This window comes from Triticum urartu, chromosome 5A (genome assembly GCF_056163025.1).
Source record: "Triticum urartu cultivar PI428250 chromosome 5A, HENAU_Tu73, whole genome shotgun sequence".
NCBI lineage: Eukaryota > Viridiplantae > Streptophyta > Magnoliopsida > Poales > Poaceae > Triticum > Triticum urartu.
In genome coordinates this window covers 169,962,052-169,968,051 of record NC_141877.1, presented here as the reverse complement: position 1 = coordinate 169,968,051, position 6,000 = coordinate 169,962,052, and positions in this window count along the sequence as shown.

Here is a 6,000-nt window from a genome sequence, read left to right as displayed (position 1 = left end):
AAAAAATTAAATGGGTATGAAAAAGCAATCTAAGTGAAGGTATGATTCAGTTGGTTAAAAACTCACAACTGGCGGTTTGTTAAGAACGCAGGAAGTATTCAATTCGATTTTACTGCAGTCTTCCAAGCTCTCATTTAATAGAGACTTCTTCATATTGTTGATGTCTTCGTCAGTCAATTCAATCTGACAATGGCATTGAGGATCTTTTAACTCGCCAGTGTACTCGCACATTAAGCCGGGGCGGCGACTTAAGGGCAAGACTCTCCAAGCGACCCAACATTGAACCAGATCGATTCCAGTCAAACTGTTTGCCATCAAGGCTCTGATCTTGGAAAATATTAGCATATATTTCTCCCATTATGTTGTACTGATGCGGTCTGGAAGAGGATGCCTGTTGCTAAGCCGTCTGGTGTGATAACCCGGCAAAGGATTTTACCCTTCTGGAGAAGTGTCTTTGCAATAAAACCAAGTTTGGTTCCAGTCTTTGGGATGACTGGGCAGAGTGGCGACTGGGAAAGTGGCTTATTTCTGTCACTGTATAGAAATGCCGCCTAACTCTAGGCTGGGCCCGTTTGTGAACTCGTTCTGCCGGTTTAAATAATAAAATTCCCTGAATAGTTCTACGGTGAGCTCCTATTGAAGGTACACCTCGCAGAATACTTGAAAGTTGCAAATATTTGAAACGGAATTTGGTCCGATATCTTGCAGATGGAGCTTGAAAAAATGCAGCACATCACGGAAGAATTTTGAGCTGGGAGGGCTGAAGCCTCGAAGCATGTGATCAATGAAGACAATTACTTCACCATCCTTGGGCTCAGGAGGGGTTTCAACACCTGGGATCCTCCAATGGATGACATCTTTTTTTGGCCAGAACGCCTGTCTGAACATATTCGTCTAAGTCTTCCTCGGTGATCCGGGAAACGACCCAGTTGCAGGCAGTGACAGTCTTGCCCATTTTGAGGATAAAGGCCTAAAGGAAAGAAATATTGCCGGTTTAAGATTAAATTGCTAAGCTGGACTAATGATTCAAAGGTAAAAGTGCTATAAATGGCCAATATGTTAAGCCAAAAGATGAACACTGAAGTACGCGGGTATTCCTATTGGCGGCTTAAAAGGGGACTAATGGTACCTGCCGGACTAAGGATTATGTTGTTAAGCTGGCCAAAATTTAAAAGGTCAAATACATTGTGCAGAACCAAATTATGAGGATAAATAAGCAAGCATGGTTAAATCGGAGAATATTCCCAGGTTATGCAGGTTATAAAGCGTATGATGGCGGCTTAAGCAGGGCCTAATGTTATGTGGTGGATCATGGTTTATGGTATAAGCCGCCATGGCAGTTATGGTATTCCAAATCTATTAGTGAAATTTTTTCTAAGTGATGGACAAACAGATTTCACAGACTGGAGCTATAATTTTGGATCTACTGATGTTCGGAAAATGAGGTAAATCCTAAACCTAAGGTGGTGGCAGCAGAAAAGTGCGTGTGCTCAGGTGAGATCTTATATGGAGAGGAAGTATTCTGATATTAAGAACGAGTGCTAAGCTACTACTGCACAAGTTTTGTACTATATTTAGATTGGAAACTACTCGGTCTAAAGGACAAGACAAAGAATGGGGAAGAACATTGACGAACGTTAACCCTAGTACAGATTTGAGGTACAGGGATATAAGTGCTTTACGGGTACTAATGAACAGCGGTGGCACGCTGTCGTTCTCTGGTCCAGTCAGTTTGATGCAGCGGCCTGAGTTGACACAACGGACGGAGGTCGACGGCGGCGGAGCTCGAGTGCGCGTGTGGTATTGCGAAGGAGGAAGACTAAGATGAGAAGGAGAGGGGGAAATAAAAAGGACCCATGTCCCTATTTATAAGAGGATGGATACAAGGCATGCGCGGGAATCGAGGAGGCCGAAATCATCATGTGGCTATGTGGATGCCTAGATTTTCGGGATGTTCATTAAAGATAAGGATTAGTTAAGATGTTTTGGGCCTCATGCGAAATGATGTCATGGCAGGTTAATAAGATTCTGGGAGCTGACATCATGGCGGGTTATAGCAAATTCATAAAAAATGTTGATGACAGATTCTGCTAAGTCGGATATTGAAGATTGATGTGAACAAGTTCAAATCAACCTGGGGCCTAATGTTGGGGATATAACTATTGGGTATGACCCGCCCAGGAGGGGCCGGGTCATACCACTAGCGACTTATAAATGAAGATGGCGGGTCATGGAAAGCCTATTGACGGCCCAAGACCTAGAGGAGACTTTCGCCCAAGAGGATGAACTGCCATATGTATAACTTGTATTGTAAGGCAAGATTAGTTAGTCTCTGAGCCGGACACGTTGTGCATGAGCTGGTCGGGACTCTGTAAGCCGCCATGCATCAACCTGTGTATATAAAGGGGTGACCTAGCGATGGGTTAACTCAAGAAACAACAATTCGAGAGCTAGGTCAAGCGTATTCGCTCCCCGGTAATCGAAACCCTAGCAATACAACCACAAACTGGAGTAAGCTTTTACCTCATCATGAGGGGCCGAACCAGTATAAACTCTCTGTGTCCTTTGTCCCGATTAACCCCTTTAAGCTAACCTAGTTGCGATGGCTCCACACCTAAGTCCTTTCGCTAGGACATCTGCCGTGTTAAGTCCATGACAGAAACTGTTGCTTTACATAAGTTTAGTGCCAAATATGGACTTGACTCTGAGATAGTAGCCACTTTTGTGAATCTGTTGCTGCTCATGTTGATCTCCCTAAGGAGAAATGGTTACCTTTCATCCACCTATTAAAGAAAATTGTGAGGAACTTGTTATAGCTAAAGATGAAACCATCATTTATAATGTTAATCCAGTTGTGCCTATTGCTTATATTAAGAAACCTCCTTTCCCTGTTAGGATTAAGAAACAAGATAAAGCTACAACTATGGTTCATAGAAGTAATATTAGAACACCTAAACCCCCTGAACAAATTAAGATGGAACCTAATATTGCAATGGTTAAAGATCTCCTAGTCGATAATGTTGATGTGCATATTATTTATTTTTGTTTTGAGGCTGCTAGAATTGTCAAACCTGCTAGAAATGAACAAGATATGTTAGACAAGAATAAGCCTGTAGTTTGCATGCCTGCTATTTCTGTTAAAATTGGAGATAATTTCTATCATGGTTTATGTGATATGGGTGCTATTGTAAGTGCTATTTTGTTTTATCTAATATCAATAAGTTGTGAATGACATTGCACCCTACTGAGATTGAGGATATTGATGTTACTATTAAGCTTGCAAATAGAGATACCATTTCACCACTTGGGATAGTTAGAGATGTTGAAGTCTTGTGTGGTAAGATCAAATACCCTACTAATTTCTTAGTACTTGGATCACAAAAAGATAATTTTTGCCCCATTATATTCGGTAGACCTTTCATGAATACGGTTAATGCTGAAATTGATTGTGTTAAAGACAAGGTTGATGAGTTTAATTTCTCCAAGTTTAGTAAACAACCACATAAGAAAGAAATGTCTAGTAAAGATGAAATCATTGGTCTTGCTTCTATTGTTGTACCTCCTACTAATCCATTAGAACAATGTTTGCTAGACCATGAAAATGATATGTATATGAATGAAAGAAATGAAATAGATGAGATATTCTTTAAAAAAGCACCTATCCTGAAGCATAATTTTCCTGTTGAAACGCTGGGAGATCCTCTCCACGTAAGAGTGAACATGTATTTGAATTAAATAAATTGGCTAATACACTGAAATATGCTTATCTTTATCAAAAGAAGATATATACTGTTTTTATCAATGCTAACCTTGCAGAGCATGAAGAAAAGAGATTACTTAAAACTCTGGGGAAGCAATGTGCTACAATTGGATATACTATTGATCATCTTAAGGGCATTAGTTACACTTTATGTCAACACAAGAATAATATGGAGCTTGATTCTAAACAAGTTGTGATCATCAACGTTGTCTGAATCCCAAAATGAAGGATCTAGTAAGAACTGAAATAATAAAGCTTCTGGAAGTAAGTATAATTTATCCTATAGCTGATAGTAGATGGGTAAGTTATGTTCATTGTGTCCCTAAAAAGGAGGCATTATTGTTGTGCCTAATGATAAAAGTAAACTTATCCCACAATGAATTGTAACTAGTTATAGGATGGTAATTGATTTTAGAAAATTGAATAAAGCGACTAGAACACATCATTATCCGTTGCCTTTTATTGGTCAAATGTTAGAAAGATTATCTAAGCATACACATTTTTGCTTCCTAGATGGATATTTTGGTTTCTCTCAAATACCTGTATCACAAGAAGATCAAGAGAAAACCACCTTTACTTGTCCTTATGGAACTTATGCTTATGGCCGCATGGCTTTGGTTTATGTAATGCACATGCTACCTTTAAAAGATGTATGCTGCTATATTCTCTGATTTTTTTTAAAATATCTTTAAGGTATTCATGGATGATTTTTTCGTTTACAGAACTTCTTTCGATGACTGCTTAAGCAACCTTGACCGAGTTTTGGAGAGTTGTGAAGGGACTAATGTTGTCTTGAACTAGGAGAAGTTCCACTTCATGGTGAACGAAGGTATAGTCCTTGGGCATAAAAGTTATAAAAGAGGTATTGAGGTAGATAAAGCTAAATTTGATGCAATTGAGAAACTGCCATGTCCTAAAGATATTAAAGGTATAAGACGTTTCCTTGGTCATGCTGGTTTGTCTAGGAAGTTCATAAAAGACTTCTCTAAAATTTCTAGGCCTCTTGCTAATCTTTTGCAAAAAGATGTTCCATTTCTTTTTTATGATGATTGCATAGAAGCCTTTGAAGTACTTAAGAAAGCCTTGATTTCTACACCTATTATTCAACCATGTGATTGGAACCTACCCTTTGAAATCATATGTGATGCTAGTCATTATCCTATTGGTGATGTTCTGGGTCAAAGAGTTGATGGGAAACTAAATGTTATTCATTATGCTAGTAAGACTCTATATAGTGCTCAAAAGAATTATGCTACTATTAAGAAAGTATTTTAGCAGTTGTTTTTGCATGTGATAAATTCAGACCTTATATTATTGATTCCAAAGTAACCATTCACATTGATCATGCTGCTATTAAATATCTTATGGAAAAGAAAGATGCTAAACCTAGACTGATTAGGTGGGTCCTTTCATTACAAGAGTTTGATTTGCATATTATTCACAGAAAAGGAGCTGAGAATCCTGTAGAACATAACTTGTCTGGAATGGAAAATGTTCTTGATGACCTACTACCTATTGATGATAGTTTTCTTGATGAGAAATTAGTTTTTATATATATTTCTACTTCTCATAATAATCACTGGTATGCAGACTATGCTAATTGCATTATTGTTAAATATATACCATCTACCTTTACATACCAACAAAAGAAAAAGTTCTTCCTCGGTTTAAGACATTACTTTTGGGATGACCCATATTTATATAAAGGAGTAGATGGTGTTATTAGACAAGGTGTACCTCAGCATGAACAGGAGAAAATCTTACAAAAGTGTCATTCCGAAGTATACGAATGGCACCATGTAGGAGACAGAACCACACATCGGTTATTATAGTCTAGTTGTTATTAACCTACTCTCTTCAAAGATGCACAAAGAATTGGTAATATTGGTAGACGTTAGGAAATGCCTATGAGTTATTCACTTGTTATTGAACCATTTAATGTTTGGGGCTTTGATTATATGGGACCTTTTCCTTCCTCTAATGGGTACACTCATATTTTAGTTGTTGTTGATTATGTTACTAAGTGGGTAGAAGCTATTCCAACTAGTAGTGCTGATCACAACACATCCATTAAAATGCTTAAAGAAATTATCTTTCCGAGGTTTGGAGTCCCTAGATATTTAATGACTGATGGTGGTTCAGATTTCATTAATGGTGCATTCCGCAAACTCCTAGCTAAATATGATATCAACCATAGAATTGCATCCCCATATCATCCTTGGTCTAGTGGTCAAGTTGAA